The 13,772-nt window shown below is 40.2% G+C and overlaps 16 non-coding genes and 5 pseudogenes across 16 annotated transcripts; all 21 read left to right on the top strand.

Moving 5' to 3' along the window:
- Window positions 1-135: 135 nt before the first annotated feature.
- On the top strand, window positions 136-253 carry LOC124851745. Its single transcript, XR_007032689.1, has one exon. It is a non-coding gene; the product is annotated as a 5S ribosomal RNA (ribosomal RNA).
- Window positions 254-745: 492 nt separating this feature from the next.
- Window positions 746-865, top strand: LOC124851701 (annotated as a pseudogene).
- A 489-nt stretch (window positions 866-1,354) lies between these two features.
- Window positions 1,355-1,472, top strand: LOC124851662. The gene has a single exon (XR_007032632.1). It is a non-coding gene; the product is annotated as a 5S ribosomal RNA (ribosomal RNA).
- A 482-nt stretch (window positions 1,473-1,954) lies between these two features.
- On the top strand, window positions 1,955-2,072 carry LOC124851666. Its single transcript, XR_007032636.1, has one exon. It is a non-coding gene; the product is annotated as a 5S ribosomal RNA (ribosomal RNA).
- Window positions 2,073-2,564: 492 nt separating this feature from the next.
- Window positions 2,565-2,682, top strand: LOC124851679. Its single transcript, XR_007032649.1, has one exon. It is a non-coding gene; the product is annotated as a 5S ribosomal RNA (ribosomal RNA).
- A 489-nt stretch (window positions 2,683-3,171) lies between these two features.
- LOC124851747 lies at window positions 3,172-3,289 on the top strand. The gene has a single exon (XR_007032691.1). It is a non-coding gene; the product is annotated as a 5S ribosomal RNA (ribosomal RNA).
- A 498-nt stretch (window positions 3,290-3,787) lies between these two features.
- Window positions 3,788-3,906, top strand: LOC124851749. The gene has a single exon (XR_007032693.1). It is a non-coding gene; the product is annotated as a 5S ribosomal RNA (ribosomal RNA).
- A 491-nt stretch (window positions 3,907-4,397) lies between these two features.
- On the top strand, window positions 4,398-4,516 carry LOC124851687. The gene has a single exon (XR_007032658.1). It is a non-coding gene; the product is annotated as a 5S ribosomal RNA (ribosomal RNA).
- Window positions 4,517-5,007: 491 nt separating this feature from the next.
- LOC124851691 lies at window positions 5,008-5,126 on the top strand. Its single transcript, XR_007032662.1, has one exon. It is a non-coding gene; the product is annotated as a 5S ribosomal RNA (ribosomal RNA).
- A 493-nt stretch (window positions 5,127-5,619) lies between these two features.
- On the top strand, window positions 5,620-5,738 carry LOC124851724. The gene has a single exon (XR_007032668.1). It is a non-coding gene; the product is annotated as a 5S ribosomal RNA (ribosomal RNA).
- A 490-nt stretch (window positions 5,739-6,228) lies between these two features.
- LOC124851699 lies at window positions 6,229-6,342 on the top strand (annotated as a pseudogene).
- Window positions 6,343-6,832: 490 nt separating this feature from the next.
- Window positions 6,833-6,950, top strand: LOC124851744. Its single transcript, XR_007032688.1, has one exon. It is a non-coding gene; the product is annotated as a 5S ribosomal RNA (ribosomal RNA).
- Window positions 6,951-7,443: 493 nt separating this feature from the next.
- Window positions 7,444-7,562, top strand: LOC124851739. Its single transcript, XR_007032683.1, has one exon. It is a non-coding gene; the product is annotated as a 5S ribosomal RNA (ribosomal RNA).
- A 1,523-nt stretch (window positions 7,563-9,085) lies between these two features.
- Window positions 9,086-9,202, top strand: LOC124851676. Its single transcript, XR_007032646.1, has one exon. It is a non-coding gene; the product is annotated as a 5S ribosomal RNA (ribosomal RNA).
- A 490-nt stretch (window positions 9,203-9,692) lies between these two features.
- Window positions 9,693-9,808, top strand: LOC124851706 (annotated as a pseudogene).
- A 494-nt stretch (window positions 9,809-10,302) lies between these two features.
- On the top strand, window positions 10,303-10,420 carry LOC124851707 (annotated as a pseudogene).
- A 486-nt stretch (window positions 10,421-10,906) lies between these two features.
- LOC124851674 lies at window positions 10,907-11,027 on the top strand. The gene has a single exon (XR_007032644.1). It is a non-coding gene; the product is annotated as a 5S ribosomal RNA (ribosomal RNA).
- A 489-nt stretch (window positions 11,028-11,516) lies between these two features.
- Window positions 11,517-11,632, top strand: LOC124851718 (annotated as a pseudogene).
- Window positions 11,633-12,121: 489 nt separating this feature from the next.
- LOC124851733 lies at window positions 12,122-12,240 on the top strand. Its single transcript, XR_007032677.1, has one exon. It is a non-coding gene; the product is annotated as a 5S ribosomal RNA (ribosomal RNA).
- A 499-nt stretch (window positions 12,241-12,739) lies between these two features.
- Window positions 12,740-12,858, top strand: LOC124851726. The gene has a single exon (XR_007032670.1). It is a non-coding gene; the product is annotated as a 5S ribosomal RNA (ribosomal RNA).
- Window positions 12,859-13,357: 499 nt separating this feature from the next.
- On the top strand, window positions 13,358-13,476 carry LOC118106801. Its single transcript, XR_004695237.1, has one exon. It is a non-coding gene; the product is annotated as a 5S ribosomal RNA (ribosomal RNA).
- Window positions 13,477-13,772: the final 296 nt, after the last annotated feature.

The following is a 13,772-nucleotide window of genomic DNA, read 5'->3' as shown; positions in this document are numbered from 1 at the left end:
TGAGCTTCTTTTCCCTTAACATTAAAAGTAACAACAACAAAAAAAAAACAAGTTTCAATGGTCACAAAGCAACAATAGTATTGATGACGGTGGTGGTTCACATGTATAAATAAGGTATTGTGGGCTGAGTCCTTCGCTTACGGCCATACCACCTGAACACGCCCGATCTCGTCCGATCTCGGAAGCTAAGCAGGGTCGGGCCTGGTTAGTACTTGGATGGGAGACCGCCTGGGAATACCAGGTGCTGTAAGCTTTTGACAATTTTCTTTGCAACCAGCAGAGGTGCTGTTGCTGCTGCTTCAGAGGAGACACATTTTGGAAAGAGCACGAAAGATTTACAATCAAAGAAAAAAAGGATATGGAACACACATCACCAATGAAGGAAGAGAAGCGACCATTCAAATGACTTTTGATATTCAAAACACTACTTTATTCATGTGATCTTCGCATATCACTCTCAAAATGTCATATTTGGAGAGAAGGATGAAAGAGCAGGAGTTTACTCACCATCAAGGAAGAAAGACTATATGAAACCGGACATTTTCACTGAAGGAAAGTATTGAAAATTGTAATGATTTTTTCTTGCAATATTATGAAAAAAATTGCACCTTGAACTTCTTTTCCCCTTAACATTAAAAGTAACAACAACAAAAAAAAACAAGTTTCAATGGTCACAAAGCAACAATAGTATTGATGACGGTGGTGGTTCACATGTATAAATAAGGTATTGTGGGCTGAGTCCTTAGCCTACGGCCATACCACCTGGACCCGCCCGATCTCGTCCGATCTCGGAAGCTAAGCAGGGGTCGGGCCTGGATTAGTACTTGGATGGGAGACCGCCTGGGAATACCAGGTGCTGTAAGCTTTGACAATTTTCTTTGCAACCAGCAGAGGTGCTGTTGCTGCTGCTTCAGAGGAGACATTTTGGAAAGAGCACGAAAGATTTACAATCAAAGAAAAAAAGGATATGGAACACACACATCACCAATGAAGGAAGAGGCGACCATTCAAATGACTTTTGATATTCAAAACACTACTTTATTCATGTGATCTTCGCATATCACTCTCAAAATGTCATATTTGGAGAAAGGATGAAAGAGCAGGGAGTTTACTCACCATCAAGGAAGAAAGACTATATGAAACCGGACATTTTCACTGAAGGAAAGTATTGAAAATTGTAATGATTTTTCTCTTGCAATATTATGAAAAAAATTGCACCTTGAGCTTCTTTTCCCTTAACATTAAAAGTAACAACAACAAAAAAAAACAAGTTTCAATGGTCACAAAGCAACAATAGTATTGATGGCGGTGGTGGTTCACATGTATAAATAAGGTATTGTGGGCTGAGTCCTTCGCTTACGGCCATACCACCTGAACCCGCCCGATCTCGTCCGATCTCGGAAGCTAAGCAGGGTCGGGCCTGGTTAGTACTTGGATGGGAGACCGCCTGGGAATACCAGGTGCTGTAAGCTTTGACAATTTTCTTTGCAACCAGCAGAAGGTGCTGTTGCTGCTGCTTCAGAGGCACACATTTTGGAAAGAGCACGAAAGATTTACAATCAAAGAAAAAAGGATATGGAACACACATCACCAATTGAAGAGGCGACCATTCAAATGACTTTTGATATTCAAAACACTACTTTATTCATGTGATCTTCGCATATCACTCTCAAAATGTCATATTTGGAGAGAAGGATGAAAGAGCAGGAGTTTACTCACCATCAAGGAAGAAAGACTATATGAAACCCGGACATTTTCACTGAAGGAAAGTATTGAAAATTGTAATGATTTTTCTTGCAATATTATGAAAAAATTGCACCTTGAGCTTCTTTTCCCCTTAACATTAAAGTAACAACAACAAAAAAAAACAAGTTTCAATGGTCACAAAGCAACAATAGTATTGATGGCGGTGGTGGTTCACATGTATAAATAAGGTATTGTGGGCTGAGTCCTCGCTACGACCATACCACCCTGAACACGCCCGATCTCGTCCGATCTCGGAAGCTAAGCAGGGTCGGGCCTGGTTAGTACTTGGATGGGAGACCGCCTGGGAATACCAGGTGCTGTAAGCTTTGCCAATTTCTTTGCAACCAGCAGAGGGTGCTGTTGCTGCTGCTTCAGAGGAGACACATTTTGGAAAGAGCACGAAAGATTTACAATCAAAGGAAAAAAAGGATATGGAACACACACATCACCAATGAAGGAAGAGAACGACCATTCAAATGACTTTTGATATTCAAAACACTACTTTATTCATGTGATCTTCGCATATCACTCTCAAAATGTCATATTTGGAGAGAAGGATGAAAGAGCAGGAGTTTACTCACCATCAAGGAAGAAAGACTATATGAAACCGGACATTTTCACTGAAGGAAAGTATTGAAAATTGTAATGATTTTTTTCTTGCAATATTATGAAAAAAATTGCACCTTGAGCTTCTTTTCCCCTTAACATTAAAAGTAACAACAACAAAAAAACAAGTTTCAATGGTCACAAAGCAACAATAGTATTGATGACGGTGGTGGTTCACATGTATAAATAAGGTATTGTGGGCTGAGTCCTTCGCTTCTGGCCATACCACCTGAACACGCCCGATCTCGTCCGATCTCGGAAGCTAAGCAGGGTCGGGCCTGGTTAGTACTTGGATGGGAGACCGCCTGGGAATACCAGGTGCTGTAAGCTTTGACAATTTTCTTTGCAACCAGCAGAGGTGCTGTTGCTGCTGCTTCAGAGAGACACATTTTGGAAAGAGCACGAAAGATTTACAATCAAAGAAAAAAGGATATGGAACACACACATCACCAATGAAGGAAGAGAGGACCATTCAAATGACTTTTGATATTCAAAACACTACTTTATTCATGTGATCTTCGCATATCACTCTCAAAATGTCATATTTGGAGAGAAGGATGAAAGAGCAGGGAGTTTACTCACCATCAAGGAAGAAAGACTATATGAAACCGGACATTTTCACTGAAGGAAAGTATTGAAAATTGTAATGATTTTTCTTGCAATATTATGAAAAAAATTGCACCTTGAGCTTCTTTTCCCCTTAACATTAAAAGTAACAACAACAAAAAAAAACAAGTTTCAATGGTCACAAAGCAACAATAGTATTGATGGCGGTGGTGGTTCACATGTATAAATAAGGTATTGTGGGCTGAGTCCTTCGCTACGGCCATACCACCCTGAACACGCCCGATCTCGTCCGATCTCGGAAGCTAAGCAGGGTCGGGCCTGGTTAGTACTTGGATGGGAGACCGCCTGGGAATACCAGGTGCTGTAAGCTTTTGACAATTTTCTTTGCAACCAGCAGGGGTGCTGTTGCTGCTGCTTCAGAAGGAGACACATTTTGGAAAGAGCACGAAAGATTTACAATCAAAGAAAAAAAGGATATGGAACACACATCACCAATGAAGGAAGAGAAGCGACCATTCAAATGACTTTTGATATTCAAAACACTACTTTATTCATGTGATCTTAGCATATCACTCTCAAAATGTCATATTTGGAGAGAAGGATGAAAGAGCAGGGAGTTTACTCACCATCAAGGAAGAAAGACTATATGAAACCCGGACATTTTCACTGAAGGAAAGTATTGAAAATTGTAATGATTTTTTTCTTGCAATATTATGAAAAAAATTGCACCTTGAGCTTCTTTTCCCCTTAACATTAAAAGTAACAACAACAAAAAAAAAACAAGTTTCAATGGTCACAAAGCAACAATAGTATTGATGACGGTGGTGGTTCACATGTATAAATAAGGTATTGTGGGCTGGAGTCCTTCGCTTACGGCCATACCACCCTGAACACGCCCGATCTCGTCCGATCTCGGAAGCTAAGCAGGGTCGGGCCTGGTTAGTACTTGGATGGGAGACCGCCTGGGAATACCAGGTGCTGTAAGCTTTGACAATTTTCTTTGCAACCAGCAGAGGTGCTGTTGCTGCTGCTTCAGAGGAGACACATTTTGGAAAGACGCACGAAAGATTTACAATCAAAGAAAAAAGGATATGGAACACACATCACCAATGAAGGAAGAGAAGCGACCATTCAAATGACTTTTGATATTCAAAACACTACTTTATTCATGTGATCTTCGCATATCACTCTCAAAATGTCATATTTGGAGAGAAGGATGAAAGAGCAGGAGTTTACTCACCATCAAGGAAGAAAGACTATATGAAACCGGACATTTTCACTGAAGGAAAGTATTGAAAATTGTAATGATTTTTCTTGCAATATTATGAAAAAAATTGCACCTTGAGCTTCTTTTCCCTTAACATTAAAAGTAACAACAACAAAAAAAAAAACAAGTTTCAATGGTCACAAAGCAACAATAGTATTGATGACGGTGGTGGTTCACATGTATAAATAAGGTATTGTGGGCTGAGTCCTTAGCTACGGCCATACCACCCTGAACACGCCCGATCTCGTCCGATCTCGGAAGCTAAGCAGGAGTCGGGCCTGGTTAGTACTTGGATGGGAGACCGCCTGGGAATACCAGGTGCTGTAAGCTTTTGACAATTTTCTTTGCAACCAGCAGAGGTGCTGTTGCTGCTGCTTCAGAGGAGACACATTTTGGAAAGAGCACGAAAGATTTACAATCAAGAAAAAAGGATATGGAACACACACATCACCAATGAAGGAAGAAGCGACCATTCAAATGACTTTGATATTCAAAACACTACTTTATTCATGTGATCTTCGCATATCACTCTCAAAATGTCATATTTGGAGAGAAGGATGAAAAAACAGGAGTTTACTCACCATCAAGGAAGAAAGACTATATGAAACCGGACATTTTCACTGAAGGAAAGTATTGAAAATTGTAATGATTTTTTCTTGCAATATTATGAAAAAAAATTGCACCTTGAGCTTCTTTTCCCCTTAACATTAAAAGTAACAACAACAAAAAAAAAACAAGTTTCAATGGTCACAAAGCAACAATAGTATTGATGACGGTGGTGGTTCACATGTATAAATAAGGTATTGTGGGCTGAGTCCTTCGCTTACAGCCATACCACCTGAACACGCCCGATCTCTCGTCGATCTCGGAAGCTAAGCAGGGTCGGGCCTGGTTAGTACTTGGATGGGAGACCGCCTGGGAATACCAGGTGCTGTAAGCTTTGACAATTTTCTTTGCAACCAGCAGAGGTGCTGTTGCTGCTGCTTCAGAGGAGACACATTTTGGAAAGAGCACGAAAGATTTACAATCAAAGAAAAAAAGGATATGGAACACACACATCACCAATGAAGGAAAAGAAGCGACCATTCAAATGACTTTTGATATTCAAAACACTACTTTATTCATGTGATCTTCGCATATCACTCTCAAAATGTCATATTTGGAGAGAAGGATGAAAAGAGCAGGAGTTTACTCACCATCAAGGAAGAAAGACTATATAAAACCCGGACATTTCACTGAAGGAAAGTATTGAAAATTGTAATGATTTTTTCTTGCAATATTATGAAAAAAATTGCACCTTGAGCTTCTTTTCCCCTTAACATTAAAAGTAACAACAACAAAAAAAACAAGTTTCAATGGTCACAAAGCAACAATAGTATTGATGACGGTGGTGGTTCACATGTATAAATAAGGTATTGTGGGCTGAGTCCTTGGCTTACGGCCATACCACCCTGAACACGCCCGATCTCGTCCGATCTCGGAAGCTAAGCAGGGTCGGGCCTGGTTAGTACTTGGATGGGAGACCGCCTGGGAATGCCAGGTGCTGTAAGCTTTTGACAATTTTCTTTGCAACCAGCAGAGGTGCTGTTGCTGCTGCTTCAGAGGAGACACATTTTGGAAAGGCACGAAAGATTTACAATCAAAGAAAAAAAGGATATGGAACACACATCACCAATGAAGGAAAGAGGCGACCATTCAAATGACTTTTGATATTCAAAACACTACTTTATTCATGTGATCTTCGCATATCACTCTCAAAATGTCATATTTGGAGAGAAGGATGAAAGAGCAGGAGTTTACTCACCATCAAGGAAGAAAGACTATATGAAACCGGACATTTTCACTGAAGGAAAGTATTGAAAATTGTAATGATTTTTTCTTGCAATATTATGAAAAAAATTGCACCTTGAGCTTCTTTTCCCCTTAACATTAAAAGTAACAACAACAAAAAAAAACAAGTTTCAATGGTCACAAAGCAACAATAGTATTGATGGCGGTGGTGGTTCACATGTATAAATAAGGTATTGTGGGCTGAGTCCTTCGCTTACGGCCATACCACCCTGAACACGCGCTCTCCGATCTCGGAAGCTAAGCAGGGTCGGGCCTGGTTAGTACTTGGATGGGAGACCGCCTGGGAATACCAGGTGCTGTAAGCTTTTGCCAATTTTCTTTGCAACCAGCAGAGGTGCTGTTGCTGCTGCTTCAGAGGAGACACATTTTGGAAAGAGCACAGAAGATTTACAATCAAAGAAAAAAAGGATATGGAACACACACATCACCAATGAAGGAAGGAAGGACCATTCAAATGACTTTTGATATTCAAAACACTACTTTATTCATGTGATCTTCGCATATCACTCTCAAAATGTCATATTTGGAGAGAAGGATGAAAGAGCAGGAGTTTACTCACCATCAAGGAAGAAAGACTATATGAAACCCGGACATTTCACTGAAGGAAAGTATTGAAAATTGTAATGATTTTTCTTGTTGTATTATGAAAAAAATTGCACCTTGAGCTTCTTTTCCCCTTAACATTAAAAGTAACAACAACAAAAAAACAAGTTTCAATGGTCACAAAGCAACAATAGTATTGATGACGGTGGTGGTTCACATGTATAAATAAGGTATTGTGGGCTGAGTCCTTCAGCTTGCGGCCATACCACCCTGAACACGCCGATCTCGTCCGATCTCGGAAGCTAAGCAGGGTCGGGCCTGGTTAGTACTTGGATGGGAGACCGCCTGGGAATACCAGGTGCTGTAAGCTTTGCCAATTTTCTTTGCAACCAGCAGAGAGGTGCTGTTGCTGCTGCTTCAGAGGAGACACATTTTGGAAAGAGCACGAAAGATTTACAATCAAAGAAAAAAGGATATGGAACACACATCACCAATGAAGGAAGAGCGGCGACCATTCAAATGACTTTTGATATTCAAAACACTACTTTATTCATGTGATCTTCGCATATCACTCTCAAAATGTCATATTTGGAGAGAAGGATGAAAGAAGAGAGTTTACTCACCATCAAGGAAGAAAGACTATATGAAACCGGACATTTTCACTGAAGGAAAGTATTGAAAATTGTAATGATTTTTCACTTGCAATATTATGAAAAAAATTGCACCTTGAGCTTCTTTTCCCTTAACATTAAAAGTAACAACAACAAAAAAAAAACAAGTTTCAATGGTCACAAAGCAACAATAGTAGTGATGGCGGTGGTGGTTCACATGTATAAATAAGGTATTGTGGGCTGGAGTCCTTCGCTTACGGCCATACCACCCTGAACACGCCCGATCTCGTCCGATCTCGGAAGCTAAGCAGGGTCGGGCCTGGTTAGTACTTGGATGGGAGACCGCCTGGGAATACCAGGTGCTGTAAGCTTTTGACAATTTTCTTTGCAACCAGCAGAGGTGCTGTTGCTGCTGCTTCAGAGGAGACACATTTTGGAAAGGCACGAAAGATTTACAATCAAAGAAAAAAAGGATATGGAACACACACATCACCAATGAAGGAAGAGAGCGACCATTCAAATGACTTTTGATATTCAAAACACTACTTTATTCATGTGATCTTCGCATATCACTCTCAAAATGTCATATTTGGAGAAGGAAGGATGAAAGAGCAGGGAGTTTAACAAGTCAATGGTCACAAAGCAAGCAATAGTATTGACACGGTGGTGGTTCACATGTATAAATAAGGTCAGCTGAGTCCTTCGTTACATTACTGACTTCTGAACACGCCTGATCTCGTCCGATCTCGGAAGCTACAGGTCGGGCCTGGTTAGTACTTGATGGGAGACCGCCTGGGAATACCAGGTGCTGTAAGCTTTTGACACTTTTTCTTTGCAACCAGCAGAGGGTGCTGCTGCTGCTGCTTCAGAGGAGACACATTTTGGAAAGAGCACGAAAGATTTACAATCAAAGAAAAAAGGATATGAACACACACATCACCACGAAGGAAGAGCGACCATTCAAATGACTTGATATTCAAAACACTACTTTATTCATGTGATTTTCGCATATCACTCTCAAAATGTCATATTTGGAGAGAAGGATGAAAGAGCAGGAGTTTACTCACCATCATGAAGAAAGACTATATGAAACCCGGATACTTTTCACTGAAGAAAGTATTGAAAATTGTAATGATTTTTTTCTTGCAATATTATGAAAAAATTGCACCTGAGCTTCTTTTCCCTTAACATTAAAAAAGTAAATAACAACAAAAACAAGTTTCAATGGTCACAAAGCAACAATAGTATTGATGACGGTGGTGGTTCACATGTATAAATAAGGTATTGTGGTTGAGTCTCGCTTACGGCCATACCACCCTGAACACGTCTTCGATTCGTCCGATCTCGGAAGCAAGCAGGCCGGGCCTGGTTAGTACTTGGATGGGAGACCGCCTGAATCACTGGTGTGCTGTAAGTTTTTGACACTTTTCTTTGCACCAGCAGAGGGTGCTGTTGCTGCTTCAGAGGAGACATTTGAAAGAGCACGAAAGATTTACAATCAAAGAAAAAAACAGGATATGGAACACACATCACCAATGAAGGAAGAGCGCTAATTATTCAAATGACTTTGATATTCAAAACACTACTTTATTCATGTGATTCGCATATCACTCTCAAAATGTCATATTTGGAGAGTAGTGATGAAAGAGCAGGGAGTTTACTCACCATCAAGGGAAGAAAGACTATATGAAACCTGACATTTTTCACTAAGGAAAGTATTGAAAATTGTAATGATTTTTTCTTGCAATATTATGGGAAAAAATTGCACCTGAGCTTCTTTTCCCTTAACATTAAAAGTAATAAACAAACAAAAAAACAAGTTTCAATGGTCACAATAACAATAGATGATGACTGGTGGTGGTTCACATGTATAAATAAGGTATTGAAATATCCTGCTTACGGCCATACCACCTGAACACGCCCGATCTCGTCCGATCTCGGAAGCTAAGCAGGGTCGGGCCTGGTTAGTACTTGATGGGAGACCGCCTGGGAATACCAGGTGCTGTAAGCTTTGACAATTTTCTTGCAACCAGCAGAGGGTGCTGTTGCTGCTGCTTCAGAGGAGACACATTTTGGAAAGAGCACGAAAGATTTACAATCAAAGAAAAAAAGGATATGGAACACACACATCACCAATGAAGGAAGAGAGCGACTCATTCAAATGACTTTTGATATTCAAAACACTACTTTATTCATGTGATCTTCATATCACTCTCAAAATGTCATATTTGGAGAGAAGGATGAAAGAGCAGGGAGTTTACTCACCATCAAGGAAGAAAGGATTATATGAAACCCCGACATTTTCACTGAAGGAGGTATTGAAAATTGTAATGATTTTTTTCTTAAATATTATGAAAAAATTGCACTCTTGAGCTTCTTTTTCCCTTAACATTAAAAGTAACAACAACAACAAAAAACAAGTTTCAATGGTCACAAGCAACAATAGTATTGATGACGGTGGTGGTTCACATGTATAAATATGTATTAAAAATGAGTCCTTCGCTTACGGGCCATACCACCCTGAACACGCCTGATCTCGTCCGATCTCAGCTAAGCAGGGTCGGGCCTGGTTAGTACTTGATGGGAGACCGCCTGGGAATACCAGGTGCTGTAAGCTTTGACAATTTTCTTTGCAACCAGCAGAGGGTGCTGTTGCTGCTGCTTCAGAGGAGACACATTTGAAAGAGCACGAAAGATTTACAATCAAAGAAAAAAGGATATGGAACACACACATCACCAATGAAGGAAGAGCGCGATCTACATTCAAATGACTTTTGATATTCAAAACACTACTTTATTCATGTGATCTTCTGCATATCACTCTCAAAATGTCATATTTGGAGAGAAGGATGAAAGAGCAGGGAGTTTACTCACCATCAAGGAAGAAAGACTATATGAAACCCGGACATTTTCACTGAAGGAAAGTATTGAAAATTGTAATGATTTTTTCTTGCAATATTATGAAAAAATTGCACCTTGAGCTTCTTTTTTCCTTAACATTAAAAGTAACAACAACAAAAAACAAGTTTCAATGGTCACAAAGCAACAATAGTATTGATGACGGTGGTGGTTCAGCATGTATAAATAAGGTATTGTGGGCTGAGTCCCTTCGCTTACGGCCATACCACTCCTGAACACGCCCGGATCTCGTCCGATCTCGGAAGCTACAGGGTCGGGCCCGGTTAGTACTTGATGGGAGACCGCCTGGGAATACCAGGTGCTGTAAGCTTGACAATTTTCTTGCAACCAGCAGAGGGTGCTGTTGCTGCTGCTTCAGAGGAGACACATTTTGAAAGAGCACGAAAGATTTACAATCAAAGAAAAAAAGGATATGGAACACACACATCACCACGAAGGAAGAGCGCTAATTATCCAAATGACTTTTGATATTCAAAACACTACTTTATTCATGTGGATCTTTGCATACTACCTCAAAATGTCATATTTGGAGAGAAGGATGAAAGAGCAGGGAGCTTAATACTCATCAAGGAAGAAAGACTATATGAAACCCGGACATTTTCACTGAAGGAAAGTATTGAAAATTGTAATGATTTTTTCTTGCAATATTATGAAAATTGCACCTGAGCTTCTTTTTCCCCTTAACATTAAAAGTAAATAACAACAACAAAAAACAAGTTTCAATGGTCAGCAAAAGCAACAATAGTATTGATGACGGTTCACATGTATAAATAAGGTATTGTGGGCTGAGTCCTTCGCTTACGGCCATACCACTCCTGAACACGCCCGATCTCGTCCGATCTCGGAAGCTAAGCAGGGTCGGGCCTGGCTAGTACTTGGATGGGGAGACCGCCTGGGAATACCAGGTGCTGTAAGCTTTTGACACGCTTTTGCAACCAGCAGAGGGTGCTGTTGCTGCTGCTTCAGAGGAGACACATTTTGGAAAGAGCACTGAAAGATTTACAATCAAAGAAAAAAGGATATGAACACACACATCACCAATGAAGGAAGAGTGACCATTCAAATGACTTTCCTTATATTCACAAAACACTACTTATTCATGTGATTCGCATATCACTCTCAAAATGTCATATTTGAGAGAAGGATGAAAGAGCAGGGAGTTTACTCACCATCAAGGAAGAAAGACTATATGAAACCCGGACATTTTCACTGGAAGGAAAGTATTGAAAATTGTAATGATTTTTCTTGCAATATTATGAAAAAATTGCACCTTGAGCTTCTTTCCCCTTAACATTAAAAGTAACAACAACAACAAAAAACAAGTTTCAATGGTCACAAAGCAACAATAGTATTGATGACGGTGGTGGTTCACATGTATAAATAAGGTATTGTGGGCTGAGTCCTTCGCTTACGCCATACCACCTGAACACGCCCGATCTCGTCCGATCTCGGAAGCAAGCAGGGTCGGGCCTGGTTAGTACTTGGATGGGAGACCGCCTGGGAATACCAGGTGCTGTGCTTTGACAATTTTCTTTGCAACCAGCAGAGGGTGCTGTTGTTGTTTGTGAGGAGACACATTTTGAAAGAGCACGAAAGATTTACAATCAAAGAAAAAAAGGATATGGAACACACACATCACCAATGAAGGAAGAGCGACCATTCAAATGACTTTGGATATTCAAAACACTACTTTATTCATGTGATTCGCATATCACCTCTCTCAAAATGTCATATTTGGAGAGAAGGGGATGAAAGAGCAGGAGTTTACTCACCATCAAGGAAGAAAGATCATATGAAACCCGGACATTTTCACTGAAGGAAAGTATTGAAAATTGTAATGATTTTTTTCTTGCAATATTATGAAAAAATTGCACTCTTGAGCTTCTTTTTCCTTAACATTAAAAGTAACAACAACAACAAAAAACAAGTTTCAATGGTCACAAAGCAACAATAGTATTGATGACGGTGGTGGTTCACATGTATAAATAAGGTATTGTGGGCTGAGTCCTTCGCTTACGGCCATACCACCCTGAACACGCCCGATCTCGTCCGATCTCGGAAGCTAAGCAGGGTCGGGCCTGGTTAGTACTTGGATGGGAGACCGCCTGGGAATACCAGGTGCTGTAAGCTTTTGACAATTTTCTTTGCAACCAGCAGAGGGTGCTGTTGCTGCTGCTTCAGAGGAGACACATTTTGGAAAGAGCACGAAAGATTTACAATCAAAGAAAAAAAGGATATGGAACACACACATCACCAATGAAGGAAGAGCGCGACCATTCAAATGACTTTTGATATTCAAAACACTACTTTATTCATGTGATCTTCGCATATCACTCTCAAAATGTCATATTTGGAGAGAAGGATGAAAGAGCAGGGAGTTTACTCACCATCAAGGAAGAAAGACTATATGAAACCCGGACATTTTCACTGAAGGAAAGTATTGAAAATTGTAATGATTTTTTTCTTGCAATATTATGAAAAAAAATTGCACCTTGAGCTTCTTTTCCCCTTAACATTAAAAGTAACAACAACAACAAAAAAACAAGTTTCAATGGTCACAAAGCAACAATAGTATTGATGACGGTGGTGGTTCACATGTATAAATAAGGTATTGTGGGCTGAGTCCTTCGCTTACGGCCATACCACCCTGAACACGCCCGATCTCGTCCGATCTCGGAAGCTAAGCAGGGTCGGGCCTGGTTAGTACTTGGATGGGAGACCGCCTGGGAATACCAGGTGCTGTAAGCTTTTGACAATTTTCTTTGCAACCAGCAGAGGGTGCTGTTGCTGCTGCTTCAGAGGAGACACATTTTGGAAAGAGCACGAAAGATTTACAATCAAAGAAAAAAAGGATATGGAACACACACATCACCAATGAAGGAAGAGCGCGACCATTCAAATGACTTTTGATATTCAAAACACTACTTTATTCATGTGATCTTCGCATATCACTCTCAAAATGTCATATTTGGAGAGAAGGATGAAAGAGCAGGGAGTTTACTCACCATCAAGGAAGAAAGACTATATGAAACCCGGACATTTTCACTGAAGGAAAGTATTGAAAATTGTAATGATTTTTTTCTTGCAATATTATGAAAAAAAATTGCACCTTGAGCTTCTTTTCCCCTTAACATTAAAAGTAACAACAACAACAAAAAAACAAGTTTCAATGGTCACAAAGCAACAATAGTATTGATGACGGTGGTGGTTCACATGTATAAATAAGGTATTGTGGGCTGAGTCCTTCGCTTACGGCCATACCACCCTGAACACGCCCGATCTCGTCCGATCTCGGAAGCTAAGCAGGGTCGGGCCTGGTTAGTACTTGGATGGGAGACCGCCTGGGAATACCAGGTGCTGTAAGCTTTTGACAATTTTCTTTGCAACCAGCAGAGGGTGCTGTTGCTGCTGCTTCAGAGGAGACACATTTTGGAAAGAGCACGAAAGATTTACAATCAAAGAAAAAAAGGATATGGAACACACACATCACCAATGAAGGAAGAGCGCGACCATTCAAATGACTTTTGATATTCAAAACACTACTTTATTCATGTGATCTTCGCATATCACTCTCAAAATGTCATATTTGGAGAGAAGGATGAAAGAGCAGGGAGTTTACTCACCATCAAGGAAGAAAGACTATATGAAACCCGGACATTTTC

This window comes from Hippoglossus stenolepis, chromosome 4 (genome assembly GCF_022539355.2).
Source record: "Hippoglossus stenolepis isolate QCI-W04-F060 chromosome 4, HSTE1.2, whole genome shotgun sequence".
Taxonomy (NCBI): Eukaryota; Metazoa; Chordata; class Actinopteri; order Pleuronectiformes; family Pleuronectidae; genus Hippoglossus; species Hippoglossus stenolepis.
Note: the sequence above shows the minus strand (reverse complement) of the source record. Positions and strands in the feature narration are given on the sequence as shown.